This window comes from Betta splendens, chromosome 2 (genome assembly GCF_900634795.4).
Source record: "Betta splendens chromosome 2, fBetSpl5.4, whole genome shotgun sequence".
NCBI classification, from domain to species: Eukaryota; Metazoa; Chordata; class Actinopteri; order Anabantiformes; family Osphronemidae; genus Betta; species Betta splendens.
Window position 1 is genome coordinate 3,550,246 of NC_040882.2, and position 22,413 is coordinate 3,572,658.

Genomic DNA, 22,413 nt, shown 5'->3' on the forward strand with positions numbered 1-22,413 from the left:
TTAAAATTTTTGTAGGAACCATATGGGAGGAATCGTTACGAAGAAGGTTTGAGAACATTTACGCCGCGAGGTCTGTATTTCAATATTGGAGCTACAAAAAGGCACAGACAGCTTGTGGGTGTGTATGTGTACGCGTGTTTACTTGGGATTGTTCAAGTGTGTTTAGCCTCACTTTCGCTTTTATAAATCTCATTATGCTGCGTGTCCGTGTCTTGCGAGGCTGCGCTAGCGTGAGTTATTCTAAAACGCAGCAGTTGCCTTAAAATTGTGTGCGATGTAAAGTGGCCTGTCACAAACACAACATGCCAGAGAGGTAATCAAGCACACACACACACACACACACACACACACACACACACACACACACACACACACACACACACACACACACACACACACACAGTGTAGAATAAACACACGAGCGCTGCCAAACAACTAACTACAACACATGGACTGTACAAAAAGGAAAAGCACAGATGCACACACGCTGTCAGAGGATTGGGGCGAGGGGGGGGGGGGTGCTGGCCTCCCAGAGGAGGAAATAAGTTTGGGTTGGATGTAATGAGCAACTGAAAGGCAAATGAGCCCTTCAGTGTGAACGGCCTCTATCTAAACCCAGACAGCCTGTGTCTGGGGAGATGCTTTATTGCTGAGAGAATCCAAAATGTCATTCATCTCTCTGTACCCGGTCACCAGCCTCCCCCCGCCCTCCCGCCACATCATTCCAATGCTGTCATCCTTTTCCACTCCTCCTCCTCATCCACTCCCTCCTTCTCGTTTGTCCTAAGCTTATATTCATTTTGTGACATTGCTCTTCTTTATTTGCTGTCTACCTCATCTTCCTGTCCTCTTCTTGCCTCCTTCTATTCACTGTAACATTGCCAGCAAACCTTTGCTCCTCTTCTTTCCTGCCCTTTCCCTCCTTTTATAATTAGAATTTTTTTCAGCACACATTATCACTTAGTCAATTCTAGTTAATATTATTCTTTTTATTGGTTTTTCTTCTGTACTAGAATAGAAGTCAGAAAACCTAAATACAACACATGATGTTCATATATACTTAAGTGATATACTTGCAATTTGTTCATTAATGCTGCTCAGTTGTCACAGAACCAACTTGCTTATATTTTCAATAGGCTATGTCTTGAGTGCTACCCCAAGTACAGTTTATATTATATACTGTATTACAGTATACTTTGAGTCTCTTTCCCTGCACATACAGTAATCAGTGATTTTGCATTGAGCTCTGAGTACCTTGACATACAGTGTATTGCACTCAAATGCCTGCTGTGCAGACTAAAGCTGCTACTGTTGCTCTACTAATGTGCTGTACTGCTTATGATTAAAATAATTACACCGCTAATGTAGTAGTGAGCTCGGTCAATAAGTAAACCCAGGAGGTAGCCGCAAGACAAGTTGTGTTTGTAAAATGGTAAATGACCTTAGAGGCTATTCTGGCATGAATTGAAAAATACAAACAAACTAGACAAAACATTCAATTTCACGGGGGAAAAAGAATTTTACAACATCATTTCATTGAAAAAAATACCACACGTTCCCACACGTTAGTGGGAGAATGTATGAGAGGGGATTTAGAAGAATGAGCCGAAGGCTTGGAACAGACCAAGTTTGCGGTCTGGCTCCTGACCACGGACTGTAGCTGTAGGCGCAGAATTCAATGGAGAGACATGCGGCCGAAAACGTGGCAGCAGCATCAAACAGTCTGACACATCTTGAACTGAATCCCAGTCTCTCGAAAACGGCTTGAATAACCAGAGCCTGGAGTGAAATATGGACTATTTTGTTTACATAGCTGGCCAAAGTGAATGTCCAACCGAGGCACTGAAACCCTGCAGTGTGTGTGTTTTGATATTGAATTCATCCAAGTCAAGAGTGACACTACTTTGACTTTACAGACTCTGGTTTATCATTTCGTATTCATCCTTTTTCTTTGTGCCCCTAACTTCTCCATTTTTATAGCCCACTACTCAGTTTCTGCTTGGCTGTCGCGCTTCTCCTTCTCCCTCCATCTTTCTGTCTTTCTGATTTTAATTCGACGAGTCCACTCCCATTCGTCTTTGGCAAAATCAATAACCATTCTCTGCCGCGCGGCAGTTGAGGGATGTAAATAGCAGAAATCTGACATTCGCAGGATATAAAACAACGGGGCCTTCGATATAATCAACAGCAGCGCCGGTGCCGTTCCTCAAACAATCTATAGTCTTATTAAAAAGGGGCCAATAACTTAGCTTCGTGTGCTGCCAATGGAGGGTGCATTACAACAGTGTCTGATGAGTCAGGAATCGTGGATATGACAGGGTGAGGAAGGATGGGATGGTGTGAAGGAGAGAGAGGACAGAGCTCGGGTCAATTACACAATGTGATACATTTATTTTCTGGATTTACCTCCTGTTCAAGACTCATTTACTCATTTCTATTGTACTGTACATATTTTAACCTTTAAGCAAAAACAAAAATATTACTGGAATAATTTGGGCTCTTTAAGTCAACAGAAGAGTGTGTGTGTGTGTGTGTGTGTGTGTGTGTGTGTGTGTGTGTGTGTGTGTGTGTGTGTGTGTGTGTGTGTGTGTGTGTGTGTGTGTGCATGTGCATGTGGGATTTTCCTGCTTTGTAATGGGTGTTAAGTACATGTCTACAGCCGTCAAGTAAAAAAAAAAAAAACAAGTGTAACCGAGTGTTAGTGCGTCTCCAATCAGCCAGCTAGTTGTCAGGCGCTCAGCAGGAAAGTCTGTCTGTGTGAGTCAGATGTTCTCCAATCGACAAAACAGAGGTGAGAGAAAAGAAAAAAGAAAAGAAGAAGCTCGTCTTGACCTTTTCGTCGCGACCATCAAAAGCAATCGACAATTATAAAATTAAATGGGTTATTGCGCCCCGTGCTAACCGAGGGATGGTTATTGCTCATCGGGGTGGTAATGAACTCAGGTGCTTGTGAGTAATTCCGCTCAACCTGACTCTCTCCATCTCACCGGAGCCAAGAGAAACTGCCATACCACTGGCTTTGCTACGTGAAGAATGACCATTGTGGTTCATTGCATATTACTGTATCTATTTAACTAGTGTCAGTTCTTGTTCTTTTATATTCAATACATAATGATTGAATCAATAGATATTGCTGTTTCTCCACAGCTGCTGGTTTCTTGCTTTTAGCTGGTGCCCAGTCTGTCCATTAGCTGTTCCCACTTGTGAGCTGTGGGGACCCGGGGCCGACTAGCAGAGAGGTGGGAAAGATCTGAAGTACCTGGGAGAACCTGGACAAACTGAGGTGACGCCACTAAACACTGAACCACTGTGGCTCCCAGAGGTACTACAAAGTCAACAAGTGCTGGCAGCCCAGTGGTTACACTGCAGTTATCAACTCTGGCACAAAAAGGCATCAGCGAGAATTTTACCTCAATTTGTTGTAACGAGTGGAAATTTAATATCATTATGTCCATGTTCTGTATTAGTAATTAAACAGAATCACAAATATTAATTATAATACAATCGCTGCTGATGTTTTAGTGACTAAGTTCATAAAAGAAGAAGGCAATCAGTGAGAAAAGGACACAATGGGTAAATTAACCAGTCATCACTATTGTACTTCTTATAAGAGGTTAAATGAAGTGTTGCTTCAGATCTACTACACTCTTGTTTAAGCTCTATTATTTTTTGTCTAATAATCCACCAAATCCACTGTTTCTTTGCTAAGAGTGAAGCTCACACTGTAACTTTTTTTTTGCATAGCGCCAACAAAGTTTTATGACCAGCAGCTCTTAAGATTTTGTCTCTCAAATGAGCCCATTTTCAAAGATCACCATAAGAAGAAGTCCCTCCAGAGAGAAAATAAAAATTAATTTAACACTGCTTTTGAGCGAAACACAAAGAGAGACACGGAGAATTAGACGCAGAGTCTCTGACGACATTTGAGCTCGCCGAGCTGGGGGGTTGTGAACTTTTGATGAAGTGCAAGAGAAACAAAGTAACTTTCTAGTTGCGCCTTTAGATTAATGCCTCATCTGATTTATTTATTTTTGCCCGGCGAGCTTTCTCGCGTGGCGCGGTATCTCACAGTACAGTACAGCGCTGGTCGTCCTTTCATGTGCGAAAAAATGTTTTGGCTCTTGGAGTAATTGGAGCCGGACTGGGAAAATTGAAGTCTGTCATATGCTGAGATCAAACAAAGGCTTTAAGACGTCTTAACGTGCAAACAAATCACGACGTGGCGCGTTTGCATTGGCTTTTCAAGCACCAGTCGGTTTTCTCGTACAACAGCATGACAGAAATGTGCTGGAATCTAAAAACGTATTTTAATTAGTCAAGCTTTATTGTACATTCAGATGAATATTTAAAGAAGGTTTCACCGTTATATGACAACTTTCTCTCACTTATAGGTTGTGACTAAGTCTGGCTGCTCTCCTTGGTATAGATACTAAAGGCAGAGCCTCCTCCACTGTGGCTGCATTTGACATGAAGGAGCCTCGGAGTGGGCGGTAGGTACAGTACAGCAGGCAGGCAGGTAGGGAAGCTTCCTTCCATCCGCGCTGACAGCGTTGACAAATGACGGGGGAGTGTGAATCTGAGGCGGGTGTGTCTTTTTATTTTGCGCAAGTAAGCACTCGAGTTATAGAGAGCTGAGGAAGGAAAGACAGGGGAATGAGGAGAGGGCAACGAGAGAGAGGAGGAGGGGGGAGGGAAAGCGCTTAGTTTGCCTTCAGGGGGAATACCTGAGTGAGGAGGATGAAAGGTAGATATGTTCACAGGTGGGCTGGAGCGAGGAGACGCTTGAAGGGCGGAGGAAAGGAGGCGAGGGAGGAGCGTGTGAAGGTGCGGAAACACAGTGAGCAGCGAAAACCTACACGAAACTATGTGATGCCAGTCAGCAAGATTCCACCGACGATACAAGTGATCATCATTTGAGCTAAGTCACGTAACACTGCAACATACACGCTGTAGGAAACGCTGTTCGAGAAGAAAATATGTACTATATCAGACATGAAAGTGGCACGATGAGCGCAAATGTGAAGCCAAGACGTTAAACGCAATGTCAAAATAACAAAAAGCAGAGGTCCCTGCATCTCTGCTTTGCTATGCTGGGCCCGTAATCGCTCGTCCAGCATTTGCTCAGTCGCCTTGTCCGTCACTGGAAGCGGAGAAGGAAAGCACAGGGAGAGTTGGCTCCCGGTCGATTAGCTGGAAAAACAGCAAACGGGCCCGTTTGCCAGATTCCTCAAAACGCCGCCACAGAGATTTGCCATTTCAACCAGTCAACTTCATTTCAAAGCCCGGGCCTTTATAATTGCATGCCAGATAAGTTAAATGGCACCGGTGGTAATTTGTTTCCAGAGTGCTCATCAGCGAGAGCCAAACACACGCAACCTGCGACTGTTATAAAAAGTCTATTATCGAGCATTTTTACACAAGCAGATTCTTTCTTCATGCCATTCGGTTGAAACTATTTCTTACTATAAATCAAATTGGACAAAACACGTATAATGAGATCCAAGTCAGTTTCCTCATTATAGACAATGACCTGCTGCTGGTTTCATTAAAGCAGCATTCGGGGATTCTCCGGATCCCTGGTCTCGAGGAGTCGGCCCCGGTTGTGCCACCGGAGCTTCATTAAATCTCTGATCATTAAAAATGTCTGTTTAACCACTAATGCCTTTTCAGCTGACAGACAAGACATGAATATTTGATATTCTTTAGTCTGGCTGACGCGCCACCTCGGCAGAAGGGTCTGCGGAGCTCAAATCCTGCAAATTCACTGCAGAGTGGTCTATAAAACGGGACTTTTAGGTGGATCTCACCCGTTTCGCTGCACCGTGTCCTTCAGCGGGCGACGGAGATGGACACAGAGACGCACAGACTGTTCAGAGGTGTGAGCGGACGCGCTCACCATTTGAGGTGTAATAGCCGGGTGCTGCGGCTCTGCAGCTTAGCCAGGGCGCCCTTTTATTTTTTCTTTTACATCTTTACCTTAAGTGACAAAGCCCCAGTAGCCTTCTCAATTATGTTGTGCAGGTGCAGTCAGCAAGAAAGAGTAATTGCACTGGGTGTTTGGAGCTCCCTGAGACGGATTGGAAGCTCAAGGCAGAGCTGTCAGGGGCTCCCGGAGGACTCGCCGCGCTCAGGGTGTGTGTGCGTGTGTGTGCGAAAATAAAACAAACCCCGCTTTGATGCCGCGTGCGCCGCCGCCTCTTTGCATATGCACGAGCGCGACGGCCGCACGCGCCAACCGGCCGCCGCTTGCGCCGCGTCTCCTCCGGCCGTGACAACCACACTGAGGCGACCTGCCGGCGCCCTGACAGCGACAGTGGAGTCCTCAGGACCTGTCAGCGCCATCACATGTGCCCTCGGGCTGCTGGAAGCGTCCGGATGCTTGGGCAATAGCGCTGCAATAAGCTCCTTGTTACGGGCATGTCATCCGAGCCGCGAGGGACGCCGCGGAGGCTGAGGGGTCACCGACGATCAGCCGAACCAGGACTAATCTGAATCTAAAATTCCCATAACAATTAAGTAAAGAATGGAAATGAAGTGCGGCGGTGGGGGAGCAAATTCAGATTAAAGGATGAAAGACATCAAACGTAAAGATTATAGGAATGACCTCAAATGAGGCTGATTTTCACCACAGTCATAAGGGCATCCTAATAAACTGTGCGAGTGAATCCTCCCGAGGCGCCTGCTGGCTTTTATTCAACACTCAGCGCTGTCACTTCCAACCGCGGCTCCTCCCGTCTGACTCCATTTCGCTCGGATAAACCTTCACCTATCCTCAACGGCCCGATTGAGACTTTGAATGCGCCTCTAAAGAGAGAAATCAGTTTGAGGGAGGTTCACTTGCGTGTCAGAACGCAGCGGAGGCAAGCGTGGAACAGATGGAAAGAGGGTGGTGCAGGGTTTTTTTAGAGCACATTTTAATCAGTGTTTTTTCTGGGGACTGATATGAGAGATTGTTGCAAAAGTTTGTACCTGAATAGAATAAGTGCAGCGATAATTAGGCCCGTTGTTGCTCCAGTTGTGTCAAAATGTCAACATTTCCAAAAGTTTGGTCGATCACGTGCATGCGTTAATATATAGAAATCAAAGACGGAGGTCGGAGCATGTCCTTGCAGTAATCGCTCTTTAGCAGTGCAGTCACGAGGTGTTGGCGCCAGGGAGGGAACGCGAGGAGGATCTTGGAGCGACGCCGCCACCTGCTCCAGATGTGGGATGAGGCGCAGATGTGCCGGCTTAATTAGCCTCGCCAGAGGTGCTGCGGCATGATTACAGCACTCCGCCCCAGGAGGACGCCTGTCGCAGCGGGTGTGTGTTTGCGTTTCACGGCCTGCGTGCAGTGCAGTGCTCGGGCTGGGGGAGAGGGGTGAGGAAGAAGAGCGCCCCCACGCGCGGCTGCACCGGAGACGCGAGCTGGAGGGCGTGCGCGCGCATCATTAGCGTCTGCCTGCTTTATGCCTTGGTGTTGCTGGGGATCTTCCATCTGCCAAAAAAACCCAAATGACCTAGTTGGGAGTGAAATGTGCCATAAAGCCGCACTGATGGACGAGCCGGAGCAGCCACACGCCCGCTCCCCCTCGTCTAATGAAGGCCCTCGTACCGCGAACACCTTTAATGCAGTCTGCTACTGAGTGGCAACAAGTCAGCCGTGCATGGGAACATCAGCAATCTTCAAATGACTTTCTGAAAGTGTTGCTGACACTCACGCCTTGTCAGAGGAGCCTTTTGTGAGAAATATGAACAAGGGAGAGAAAAAGTTCAACAAAATGTCATTTGTTGGGGGGATATTTGACGGAAAGAGCGCCAGAATATTCAGGCTGGTGCGCGGATGCATCTGCAAGTATCTGGGTTAGGCCTGTAATTAGAAAATCTGTTTGTGGCCTGTTCGCTAAGATAATGTCGGCGACGAAGCAAGAAGACGCAAACGCAAACTGTGTCAAACTACAACGGCTGCGTGCGACCGAGACGAGTCTTTCGGTCAGAGTTGGCGGCGTGTGATGTTAATCTGAGGGAAATTTAGACAGGAGTTGTTCTAATTAGTGAAACCCAGGAGATCTGGAATCCTGTGTGCTGCTACACACACACACACACACACACACACACACAATGACGCACAGACTAACTAGGGAAACACAGGCCCAGACTGAGGGCAGCAGATATATTATTTATAGGTTCAGCAGGTATTATACAATATTACTGGAATTTGAATGCAGTAAAAAGGAATAAGGCAGCAAGCAGAGGAGACGAGCTCACAGAGGACACTTTTAATGGATGCATGGGTACCGCGTGGTCGTCTGAGGTTCTTGAGGCTGGAAAGAAGCACCCGAGAGGAAATTTGGAATAAAGTTGGAAAAATTCAAACTCACGTATGAAAGGCTGCTCAGTTTACAGGCACACCTGTGCAGCAACGGCTGCTGGAGTCATAGTGTGTGAGAGGGTATCAGGAGGCTTCCCCTCATTCATTTTAAACCTGGTGTCTGTTATAGAAATTATTTTTTATTATTCTATACTGGTGGTATAGAATAATGGTACTGTAGTTTCTCACATTGAATTGTGTTACTGTTTTCAGTTTTTGTTCCAGGGGAGAGAGTGCAGATCAGAGTCCCTGAATGTGACAACAGGCTGAACTTCAATAAATAAATAAATTAAACACGACTCATTACTTTCTGTTTTCGATTAATAATCTTGTATTTTAAAATAAATTCCTCTTGATAAAATTTATTCTCACAACAGTCTCTAACTTAACATCAACTCAGCCCTCCAACAATAAACATAGTAAAATCATGACTTTTCTGAAAAATTCCAACCTTGTAAAAGTAGATTAAATAAGTTATATAAAAGAACAATATAATAATATTATTAATTTAATGTAACTTTAATGTGATGCTTGATTTTAAAAAGCACCATAAAAAATATCTCAGAGAGATAATGATGTTTCATGTGCTTTAGTATAATAAAGCTTTTATTTGTAATAAATAAATGAAAAAGCTTCAATTGACTTCTGAGGCCTTTTCTCACAAAATTCAACAAGATATGTGGCAAGATGTGTGAAAGCGGGGCAAAGGTGGACACCACCTTTCACAAACTGTCAGAAAATAGTCAGAAGCCAGTGAGGGCTCATAAGTTCAAAGTTCATCCAGAGATCAGCGAGAAATAACTAGATTTTCCACACTTGTGATCAATAAAACTTGTGATAAAAAAATACACCTTTCTGTCAAGAGAGATTTTCAATCAAAAGTTCTTTCAGCACTTTTTCATTACTTACCGTGCTTTTTAAGGACATTGGAAGGATTTTTAAAAGGCTACTGAAAACCCTGACACGGTCTGGGTTGCTGCAAGATCAACAGGCCTGAGCAACAGCCACCCCCTGAAATCCGCCTGTGTGGCTGCGCAGCTGACCCTGAGCACGAGGCTGGAGAACTGAAAACATTGTTTCGCACAGCACACTGTCATAATTCTAGACAAATGTGAGAGTTTGTCTATTTTCAAACAGGGATTCTGTTGAAACGGCCCCGTAAAAAATGAAAAATAGCTTCTTAAAACAGTTTGCGTGGGCACAATTGCCCCCGTAGGTGGATTAATTTCCTCCTCTGCACAAAAAGGAGCTTGGCTTATCTGTCTACCCAAATAATGGAGGGGGGAAAATGCTCTGGCGTGTCAGCAAAGAACTGACTTCCAGCCTTAAACGCGAAGTTTAGGAACATTACTTATCTTTAATGAACAATAGTTTACAACTGCTGAGAATTGAAACATAAATCAATAGCAAAGCACAGAGTGAGTCTCTGGAGGGTTGAGTTAAATTAAGGTTTATCTCATTATAACTGTATTTGATTAGCGTGTGTGGAATATTGTGATGAAAGCATCTTTCATTACTGTAGGTCGTCCCTGTAATGTGGAAATAATGTCAGTATGATTTGAATATGTTTTAACTGGGAAGTTGTACTTTATACATTCTTTTTTATAAGCACGTCATTACACAACATTACACAGAACTCAACTTAGCCTTTTGTCTGTTTTATCTCAAGGGCCAAACTTCCTTTAGTGCCGTTAGTGCCCCCCCTCCCCACACACACACACCCCTCGCTGCATCTCCATCTTCAAACGATTTAAGAGCCCCCCACCCCCAATCGCTTCTGTTCATTTAGTGGTCTGATCTTCTTGTCATAAAGCATGTGTGAAGTCGGTGGAGGGACAGGGGTGGCAGGAGGATGCCAATTTACGAGGGTGGGCATTGTGGACAGTGTGGACAGAACCAGTTTTACAGGCTGGTGATTTATGCAAAGCCTGGATGTCGCGTTCAGTCAGCGTTTTTCTGTTTGTGGGCAAACGGTGCAGCTCCTCTGGCGCCTACAGCTGCTGTGACCTTCACCCATGCACCTCTTTTCTAAGGTGCTGTAATTTGTGTTTGCATCTAGGCCCTGGGGGGAGGGGGAGATTGTGAATCTTGTATCATTTGGGAAAACAGCACCAGTCCATCCGGTGCCATTTAAAAGGTCCAGTGGACCACGCAGTCTGTAAAGGGGAAGGTCAAGTTAATTTGAATTCAACAGAGGACAGATTAACTTTTGAAGCCCCGTGAAGAGACGTCAGAAGGCTAGGAGCCTTTTTAATTTTATGTTTCACTGATCCGAAATGTGTACATGACCTGGTGAAGGAGGTTTGGGAATGTACAGAATGGTACCAAGCGAGGAAGGAAAATTAATCACACATTTAACAAGCAGATTAATATGTTGAGTAACTGTTGATCTGCGACAAGGCAAAGAATAATACTGTATGTCCTCATTGGGGCCCGGTCAGTTGGGTATGTAACTTTTTGTAAACTTTAAAAGGTGACATATTGGATTGATCCCAAACTGATGCTAGTGCTAACTAGCTGCCACTAAAGGCTAGTGCAGATACTGGGAACACACTTTCCTGCTGCACTGTAAAAACCTGAGGAGAAACTGCATCATGGATACGTTTCTAAGACCTTCTGACCCCAACGAGACAAATTGACGGCAACTCCTTCAAGAACTATTACTGCAGGCCGATGTTTCTCTGTGCCTGTTTTCCTGAAACAAACTTGTTTTGGTCTGAGAGCAGATCAGCTGAGAACACAAGGAACAAACTTGTAGATAACAGAAACTTGCTGGCTCGTTTCTCTCTCTAACACTGCCTACTTCGTTGGGAATAGGGCTCAGTAGGGATGCAATAAAAAGCTGGCTCCTCCACAAAGGCTTCACCTGTAAGCCTACCTCGCTGACTGTGCTCTGCATCACGCCCGAGAAGGTTTGGACCGGGTACAGTAGGGGCTGTTTACAAGCACCGCAGACGGTGCGTTTCCACCTCCAGTTAAAAGACCCCTGTATCGCACTTGGCAACTGCAATGAGCGAGACAGAGGTCACGCAAGGGGAAATCAATCCACTTCCTCCAAAAAAAAGAAAGCCCCTCCCCCCATCCCCTCTGCGGGATACACACATCCATCCGTACCCGGTCCGTTGTGCTTCCTCGCCTCCTCTTTGGTTCTCCTTTGCCGGCACTTTCTCCATCTCGTCCTCTCCCTCCTTCACTCCTCCTCCTGCCCGGCCGTCTCTGAGCTCCCTGGCCTTCCTCCTCACATCTAAGAAAAATCTGCACCTGGGAGCGTTTTGAAAGCACCTCACTCCTGTGAAGTTCAAAAGAGAAATGTGTACCGTCTCCTACGCTTGTTTCGAACTCTGCTCAGTATCTTAGGGGACTGTGGTACAGGTACAGGGGCTGCGAGGGCAGCAGCAAACCTACGTTTTTATCATCCTTCTCTCTGATATATTAATCAACAAAACAGTATTGAACGAACACAAAGCGCTGCATTCGCTGGTTTGGGAAAGAAGAGGTATAAATAGCTATAATGAGCAGCTTTAGGCTATTACGTTCTGCTGGGGAAACATCCCATCTGATAATCACAGTTATTCTAGAAAAGGTGATTAAATAAAGCAGCGATGCAGAGCTTCAAGGATATTAAAAGGAGTTAAACTGCGCAATTATGAGACAGACATGCTGCAGTTATATAAGGTCAGCCTCCGTATAGAAGTCTTCCAACATTGTGCTAAATGAAACATGGACAAATTTTTTTTTATTTTTTGGGTTTTTTTTTTCAGATCATTGCATGCAAATATTCTCTCCAAAACCTTCACCAAAGAGAATAACGGAAGGAAGTATGAGAGCAAATAAGGCTGGTGGCACAGTAGCAAGGAGTAGGGAAAAAGCTATAGAAATCATTATGTTCAATTATTCAAACGTATGACTTCCTTTTTTGCACTATTTTAAATGTATTAATTTTGCACCTTATTTGAAATACTGCACCAGTAATAATTAATTGAAATAAGTAGTTCAGCTAATTCAGATCAAGTAGGAAGATGGTGGCACAGTACTAACACACATAATGTAACTTACCTATTGAATGTATGACTCCTGTAGGTGCCTCTTTGTACAGTATAAGTCTACTGTATATGTTTGTCCCTAAAGTACATTCCTGACCTGTAAAGTGTGTTCTCCTTTCATTCAGCTCTGCTCCAGCATCCCACTGACCTTTAACAGGATGAGCTAGCTAATACAGATAATTGAGGGAGCGATATTATGCAGTAGTAAAAGAAAGGTCATATCTCACAATTACATGGTTTATCAATTAGTAACTGCAGAAATTACAATGAAAAGCAGTTTATTTAAAAAAGGCTTTGCAATTGAATTTGATTTTGCAGATTCACTTCCATGCAAAGTTTGTTTTAATCGTTCATGTTTAAGTTACTGGCACTGAAAACGGTCTTTGATTTTGCAATTTGGCAGAACCAGAGCCTCCAGGGTTAAAGTGACCCAACCACGCACCTTCCCCTGCTCTGCACGATTGTGTGGCAATGATACAATCTTGTTTTTTTGTTTTTTACTGGTCTACTGGTCTTGCCTACTTTATAGACAAGCGTATTCACTGAAAACACACAGAATGGACACATACTCCTTCACTCATGGCATTCAGATTGTTAGATTGTTTCCTCCAGCAAATGGCTATTTGAGTCTTTGGACTTTTGTCTGCACTCTTTCTCAGGGATCTGTATCTGCTGCTTATCTCCCGTGTTCACCCAGTTCTGCTGCTGTTCTTTGAACAAGGAACCCCTTGTTGCTCCCTTGGTACCCAAGCACTTACCCTAAAAAGACCTGACATATTTTTAACAAGACAGAAAGGAGCAATGAATTAGAGCACAGTTTACGAAGGAGCTAATTACACAAATTAAGTGTGACTGCCTTCTAGCTGCTCTCTACAAAGTAAAGTGGAGGTTCAATTATGTTTGATTTGTCTATGAGAACTAATGAGACCAAAACGGATTTAAAACTGTTCCACTCAGACATACACTGTCCTTTAGAATGATCCTCAGAGCTTTGTTCAAATATATCCATGACTGTGATGGAACTGAGCCAAGGTACGCGTAAAATGTCTTTCCTACACGATGGTGCATAAATGAAAACTCATTCAAGCAAGTAGAAGCCTCACTGTGACTTCTACAGAACAGAAGTCGGCACATTCAGATTAATCGGTTAAACGGAGGCTGAAGCGCAGCTCCTGCCATCAAGCGTCTTTGTGGAAGATGATTGTTTAAAGCCTGCTTTGAAATGCTTCCTTTACTTGGCATCGTTTTCTCCTCTCTATTGTCTCACTCAGTTTTATTGGAAAGGGCCAACGGGTTAGGAAAGGGAAACCTAAAAAATGTGGAGTGAAGACAGAAACATCAAAAAAACGACATCTCTTTTTTTTCACTCTGGAACGGTTCTGAAAACAAAACCTCCCCTTTAAGAAGAAATGTGAGTGGAGAGAAACAAGGTAAAAGGTCCAAAGGTTCAGCATAGAAGAAAAAAGAAAACACTTCCGTGGTTTCTGGCAGTGAGACCCTTCAGTCTCTTATGTTTCCCTCTGTCTTCCTCTCGTACATACAACTCACAGATGAAAAGTCATCCAACCCCTCAGAGCGTTCAGCCAGACAAAAAAAAGAAGAGGATAAAAAACACTTATTTTTGATGGCGTTTTCAAAGACCATTTCTGGCGCCTTTGAAAAGTTACCGGAGGGTTGGAGTTCTTCCGAGTGTCAAAGAGCGGAGTGGAGAGGTTGCAAAGGGGTGAGGGGTAGCCTACCTCCCCTTCTCCTCCTTTCTTCTCCTCCCTAGTAGTTCGAGTTCCGTCTCGTTTTTCTGGGCTCTGATGGAATACTAAGTAAACAAGATCAAGGCAGGGCTGTGATACTCGGGGACACGCAGGGGCCCCGACTGCTGTCTGAGAGGAACTCTTAAGCCCGCGCGGCGGTAAAGTGGTCGCGGCCCAATCAGCGAGTCTAGTTTCTCACAGCAAAATGCCTGCAGCGGGAGAAGAACGCAAAGGAGTCACGTTCATTCGCGGTGGGACATTTTATTACAGGAAAGGCTCAAGCGAAGGAGATGCGAAGGAGCGTTTGTATGACTGTACACGTACTGTATCACGGTGGTGGGAATGTAACCTCTGAGAGAGGACTGCTGAGAGCAGCCAGTATTAATTTTGACTGCTTTGGGCAAGGCCCTTAGATCCAATTAGGGGAACTTTTACCGGGCCAGTGTACTCCACCAGAATTGCTTCTCGACCCGGTCGAACAGGTCGAGAAAACCTCTCCACCCATTGCTTTTAGATGTGTGATTGGCAGAGCTGTAACTAACCACTATTTTCACTTTCCACTTCAACATTGGCAAATCATCAGACGGTCTCTGCGTCTGGACTTCTTTCTTTTCTTGCATCTATCCTGTAACTATTTGAATCGCAGTGCATCTGAAATGTGGCATTTAGGGACAATTAAAAAATCATTTGAGTTCTGAACTGAACACCATTCCAGCCATGTCTTTTCTAACAGTGAAGGCAGTGAGGGGCTTTGATCCCTTTTCAAAAATATTTACTAGAAAGCGCTTGGGTTATAGTTCATTACAAGCAGCAAGATCGAAATATCCTAGGAATCAAATGCCTTGCCTCCGTTCCTTTGTCACAATCGGTTGGTTCACCTGCTTTTTTCAGACCAAAGAGGATTCCAAGGTGCTTGTGGCAGGTTGTGAAAGGCTCACAAGGTCCCACAAGACGTGTCCAAACAATGGCATTTCACAGAGGGCCTTGACCAGTCCACATTGTTCTCTCTTTATAATGGAACAACCAGCCAGACCTGTTGGACCCCGTTCGCTTGGAAGGGCTATTGCACAAAGGGCCGAGGGCCCCTCTTGGCTATGTCACACAGTTGGGTTCTAGAGGACAGATCTATCACTGGCTGCACAGTTCCCATCACCTGCTCCACAGATCTTTTTCCATCCTTCTACCATCACTATCCCTTCCTCCATGACTGCCAAAATCCCCTTTCCTGTGATCAGTCCAGCTTTGAGATACCTAACAGAGACACACATTAGCGCAGTCAATTTTATGCTGCCCAGCTAGTAAAAGACAGTTTCAATTTTGCCATTCTTCTTTAGCATCAAAAGTGGCCGATGTGACAGCTCTCTCAGGGCTGATTGACGGCAGAGTCTCAGTGCAGAAGAATGTAAAAGTATTTATCTGTCAGAGAGGTTTAAACAGAGACACTCCTGTTATCGAGCTTCACCAATAACGGCTGAATGTCTTCACAAACTCCAAAGCTAATTAGCACAAGCAATAAAAACCTCAGACAGAAAAAAAGGCCTCATAAGGTCTTTTGAAATGTGATGAGGCTAAATACCACAGCCTTGTAAAGAATCTTAATTCAACTCATATTTTACTGTATAATGCCACAGTATTATTTAACAGCCTGGTGTCTGTGGAGGTAAGTAGACATTTGGGCTCCTGTACAATCGACACAGCATAATGTGCCCAAGGTCCCGTACCATCAGCCTTGAATCAAGTGGTGAACGTGCATATTCAAAACGAGTGTGCATATTCAAAGTGAAAGGTGAAAGAGATGAGGAGCGAGAGTAGAGAAGGACAGACAGGGGAGGGGAGGAACGCGGAATGCGTCGGGGATTATGATGAGGAAGGAAATGAGGAAGGGAAATGGCAGTGGGAGAGAGGAAGGAGACGGAGAAGAGGTGTGCTCTGCCGAGTGTGTAAAGACCCCTTTCTGTCTCCATCTCCACAGTAGGGTCCCCGACCTTGAGAGGACAAACACTGGGGGAAGAGTGGGGCTGGTGGGGGTACTGCTAGCGCAGAGCCTGTCATAATGCCCCTACACACACAACACACACACACACTGTTCTTTTATATCGTACACTCTTACTAACAACACCTTTAAATCCTGCGTGTCCAAGAACTGCAGGTGGAACTGTGTGTTAGAGCGTCCAAGCAGGATACAACAATTATTTACTTTATACACAGTAATATGCACGGCAGGGAAACCTTTTATAGAACCTTTTTTATCAGCATATTCACCAAAAGAACCATTTTCTAAATAAGTTCATGAACATGGTTCTATTCAACATACAGTAGTGCTTATTCACAACAGGTCTGGTTTTAGACGCTAAAGAACAGTAGAACACTTGCAGTCATATTTAGAAAACCCAACAAATCTGACTAGAGCAGCATTAGGAGACCAAAACCAGGCTCACGCCACACTGGTCAAACCCTTTGGAGCATTTTATTTGACCGGTGTGTATAAAAACCTGCAGAACACATAAAAAGCAACTGCCCATCGCGCTTCCCTAAAATTCAGTGGGATGATTTGCTTTATCCTCTCGCAGCCCTAAGCCCTGCTGAGGAAATGGAAATCACACTTCCCTCAAGCAAGCGGTCCTAAATAGCATGGGGGAATGTCACCAGACATGGTAGATAAACACGCTTTCCCAGCAGACTGCAGTATATAAAGACAGCGGCCTGCGACACACAGGAGGAGGCACCGCCGAGCACATGAAGTGGCGCAGATGCCGATTTGTCAAAGAGAGGAACCCTGGTGGATGAAGAGGAGTCACTGCGCTCCTTCATCTCTCTGGACGCCCTCAACGCATTCTTCACACGGAACCTGTCGACTCGACGCGCTATGTGGAGAACGCATGTCGGGAGGCAGCGTGACACGTGGGGACGGCGTTAGGGAAACGATCTGAAGCTGCATGAACTCACGAGCCTGTCAGTGCTCTCTGAATGCAGCGTTTGTAAAAGAAAGTCAAATCCTGCTTTTTGACAAATGCATTCAAATTACAACCCTGTCCGTCATTATTGTCCTCAATTTAGGGAAAATAATGGTTTGTATTTTATTATCTGAATTCCTGTGAAACCTCCTCCAGCACCTGAAACGGCTTCACTTGAAAAACTGCAAAAGCATCGCTTCGCCGATGAGTCGCGTGCTCTATTGTCTTACATCTCCTCACTGAGGTTTAATTAACTCAACGAGGGCTCGGTGTCCTCTGGATGATATCACCCTGAGGAAGGATTTCACACTCAAAGACTTCACATGTCTATTTAACTTCATCTGCCCATCTTTCCATCCATCTCGCTGTCAATCGGCCAGTGCCGCCCACACACATACACACACACACACACACACACACACACACACACACACACACACACACACACACACACACATGCCTGTAGGTTGAAGGTATGTACATTAGCTTTTCATTATAATAAGTAATGGGAGTGGTTCTCCACCCTTAAAATGCCATTAGCCTGTGCTTACTCCCCTCCACCCCCTCCCACTCCTCTCCCCTCTACTCCTCTCCCCTCTTTGCCCTTCCCGATCCAAAGCTAAGCACTGTGATTAGCTTTATGGAGCGGAGGCTGCAGGCAGAGAGGAAAATGCTACAAATGATATTACTTTGAGCCTGAATAAGCACACGACACATGACATTATCATCATACAGTGCGGAGACACTAGGACGCCTATCAAACGCTGGGGACCCGCATTGCATTTCAACCCCCCCCCTCGCACTACTGGATGAGCCCTTCCCAATGGGAGGGGGTCCTGTCGTCTCAAAGCCCTGGGGACGATTTAGTGATGGGGGGCAGCAGGGAGGGAGGCTCTTTTGTGTCGCGTCAGCAGCTCAGTTTGTGGGAAACACACATATGAAATTAAGTACATGGCGCTGAGAATAAAAGTCTGGGATCCTCGAGGTCCGCCTGGTGTCATTTGGCGCACGCGGGCCGGGGCCGGGAGCAATTACACTATGGAGTGACCTTGTCGTTTCAGTCAAGAAATTATCCAGGTCCTGTCGGAAGATTGGCTCCCGTCAAGCATGTATTATCATTTTTGACAGCGACTTTGATGATGCTTGTCACGGACAAGGTCCAACCGAGGGCGATCTTTGTTGTTACTGCATTGTTAAATAGTTCAATGTTTGGCTCTTTGCATGTGGGTGCAATCCTGTAATTAAACATACAGTATTAATAGTATTAGGAATTGATATGAGATATTAAATCGTTGGGGTAAGCTAACCGCTAACCATTTATCTGTCTCTCTTCCTTATGTGTTTCCTACACCCACCTATTGATTTGTAGTTTTTGCATGAACCCCATCTCCACCACGTTTGTGTGTGCGCCTAATCCCTTTGCACAGTGATACGGGCAGCATGTGTGTCCGTGCATGTAAACATCCTGGCGCGTAAACGCCCTAATCTGTTCCCCTTCCCTGGTAATTACACTGACTAACGAGCAAAGCGCGGGGACACAAACGCTGGGAGCGAGACGGGGGGAGAGGGGAAGGGAGAGAAGAATGGAGGCGGGTGAAGACAACAGACAGATGGCGGGAGAAGAAGACTTTAACGTGAGCATTCATGTCTCAGTAGATCAGGTATGAAGGCCAGCGCGCGTGTGTGATGTGTGTGTCGCTACGTACAATATATCTGTCCACACAGTTTGCAGCGCGCGGGTGTGTGTGTGTGTGTGTGTGTGTGTGTGTGTGTGTGTGTGTGTGTGTGTGTGTGTGTGTGTGTGTGTGTGCTTGTGGGTTCAGGGCCAGATGCCCACATCTAAAAGCCCATCTGTGAGGAGAGCCCTGCCAGACCACTAATCAGGCAATCCATCACCCCTCTACCTGCCACTGGCCATTACTCGTGAGCCACACACACATCTGTCAGAGCTCCGAATTTCACTCCGCACACACACACACACACACACACTTTTCTACATACTTATACTACAGTACAGTGTGTATTTGTGGCTGTGTGAAAGACAAACAAGGTCCTAAAAGGTGATGATAAACTAACTAATTAGGACAAATTACCAGGCTGCTCCTTGCATATTAAGGTCAAACACTCATACGCACGCTCCCTAACATATGCTCGTAAACTTTGAAGTGTAATTACGCACATTGGCATAAGTGAACACTCGAGCACGCACACATGCCTGCAGCACTTTATCATACGCTTAGAGTGCGGGATACTCGAACACGCACCGGTCTGTAGCTTCTATAAGATGCACAGCAGCTTGTGGATCGCACCCCAGCGGCCTCATGCCTCCACCACATCCCACCAAACAGGGCCGTCCACGGCAGCACCATATGAGGGCCCAATACCTGGAAGGGAGCTCACCTGACGTGAAACTCAAGTGTGGGTCTCCAACTGTGGGCGAGCAGCAGTTATCTGTGACCCCCCCCCCCCCCCCCCCCCCCCTGAGAGAGGCTCATTAAAAATGTTCACATGTTTGCAAAACTTGATTGCTACCCAAAAATATGACAAGAAATAAACCGGCAAGAGTGATTCATACAGATTTAAAATATATATCTAATCTTTGGGCCTTTTTAAGATGATTTTGGAAGCGGGTGTCCGCTCCCTTTAGCTGTTTTTATGCGCCGCTGCCTTTCTATCAGTTATCATTTATTCCCTCTCATTTATTGTGTATCCTTCCATCTCCTTATCTGTCCGCCGTGTCTGTCCCTCCCTCACGATGGTGGAGGAAGCGGGAAAATGCGTAATGAGCTCCTTAGCCATATCACTGACAGCGCGCACACGCACCGAGGGTGAAAATCCACCTGCGCCTGTGTGTGTGTGTGTGTGCGTGTGTGTGTGTGTGAGTGTGTGTGTGTGTGTGTGCTAGCCCGCGGCGATGACTGCATGATATGCCGTCTGATCGCTGCCGGAGAAGCAGGAGGGATTTCATCTGGCTCTGAATGAAACACTTTTGAAACTAAAGGCAGTAGCAGGCTGCCAAAACACACAGACGCAGACACGCACGCACACACACCAATACACTACAAGTACAATGTTCACATACTACAGTATAAACACACATCTCATTTGCACATTGACAGGCTCGAAAATCACACGATCACACAAATCTACACAAACATTATTTAAGCTGTAAAGACAACCTGTTTGCCAAATCCACACACACACAGACACACACCTTTGAACATCAGTGGTTTGTGTACATCTAGTTGATGTTGAACCTCCAAAGCTGAACGCAGCATTCAGCCAATCGCTGCCAGTCTGAACGCCGCGAGCACTCGGGCGCATTCAAAACCCGTCAGTCACACACCAGCGCGGTAAACGATGGAAGGTTGAAAATTGCTATTAGCAGGAGCTTGTTGGGAGGGAAACGCTTCGTTGTGTGGACACAAGCCTCAGTAAACACGACACACAGCAAAACAAAGCCCGACATAAATAAGTAATATTCATAAATAATGTCACAAGCAGGGTTTGATTTGTTACACTAGGCGTTTGCCAGCTCAACAGCCGCAGGTAATTGTGAACACTTGAAAAGGAAACAGTATTAGAAAGGAAGGGTCAGAATTTACAGTATATTACTGTAATAAATGATAAGGTGTTTTACAGTAAATGTCTCCCTTGGGTTTTGACTGTTGGCACGTTTGCAACCTCGTAATAGTATATTGTACAGTTCTTTGAATGACGTTTTGTCGGACACATGCAGTACGAGGCCGTGAGGATTCAAATACACGAACACCATAAATTTTTACTTAAGTTCAATTCAATTCAATTTTCGTTATCGCAAGGCACTTTACAAAGTTACCTGACACAACTAAACCCAACAAATCCAATTAAGTAATGATGCCTGTTGTGTAGCATAGACAAAAACATACTGTACTCTCAAGGTAAATAAGCGTAAAGATACAAGAGACAACACTATAAGATCGGCACCAAACCAAGTCACCTATTCACTTGTGTGTGCTTGAGGGTTAGATACAGTACGTAGATGTCGGGGCTGCCGCCCTGCGGTGCTGCAGTGATGTGGAGGTGTAGGGAAATAGAACACACACTGAGCTGATGCGCCACCCGCTGCTGCCGTGTCCCTCAGCAGACCTTCAGCCTCACACACGTCCACTCAAACAAAAGGACAGGGCCTGCATCTGAAAAACAAGGGTCCAATGCAATAACCTAGCTTAGCGTGAGTCACTAACGGCGGAGGAGAGGAGCAGAATTGTAATATCCATATGAAAGTTTTTTGTTTTTTTTGTGCGTGTGAGTCAGGGACACCCGGGGAACGATAGGGAAGAGGAGACATAGCATCCACTGCCATCTGTTTACCAGTCCGACAATTAGGAACATCGTCTGAGGAGCAGACGCCAAGTTTGCCCTAATGCAATATTCTGTCTGACACACACACACACACACACACACACACACACACACACACACACACACACACACACACACACACACACCTTCTCCCCTGTGTAGTGGCTGCCGATCGATAGCACGCCTTGTCTGCCACTCTCCTGCTCACAGTGCCGGACTGTAAATCACATAGATAAGCCTAGGCCTATAAAGTACAGGACCTGAAGGCCTCTTGAGCGCTCACACACACACACACACACACACACACACACACACACACACACACACACACACACACACACACACACACACACACACACACACACACACACACACACACACTGAGTAGGATGGATGAGTTGCCAAAAGGAACACAAGCAGTGAAAAAGCCAATGAGCAGCAGCAACGACGTGAGAGACACCTGTGGCATTAATCTCAGTGCTGAACATTAACGACTACAGGCGCACGCGCTCATGCCCATACTCTCAGCATAATTTAATGACTATAAATTTCCAATATTGGTTAAATATTTAACAGCAGACAACAGCCTAAGCAACACAGCAATAAAGAAGAAACTGTCTCTAACATAATTAAAGTTTTATTGTATTCGCAGTGGCGAGGGAGTCGCTGTAAACGAGTTAAACTGCAATTTTCTGGCAAACACACTGGCTGTAGTGTGTAAACGGCTACCGCACATAGAAATACATTGGGAACTCTCCTCATGTTTTCAGCTGTCAATTTAGTCTATATATTTTTTTGTTTTTTTTACAGGATTTCAGGTATTTGGGCCAGGAAATTAACAGATTATGATTTAATTTTGCATTTCTTTGTTTTGTTGTTTATTTTTACCAAAAAAGTTAGCAATACATACAAAAATACTTTATTTTTTTTATTGGTTGTAAAAGGCATGTTAAGCAGGATGGATGGAAGCATTC

At 45.1% G+C, this 22,413-nt stretch overlaps 1 protein-coding gene across 2 annotated transcripts in view; it reads right to left on the bottom strand.

Moving 5' to 3' along the window:
- Window positions 1-22,413, bottom strand: part of LOC114843967 (receptor tyrosine-protein kinase erbB-4-like) — a 195,613-nt gene that overhangs the window by 108,087 nt on the left and 65,113 nt on the right. The gene's annotated exons all lie outside the window — the stretch shown is intronic.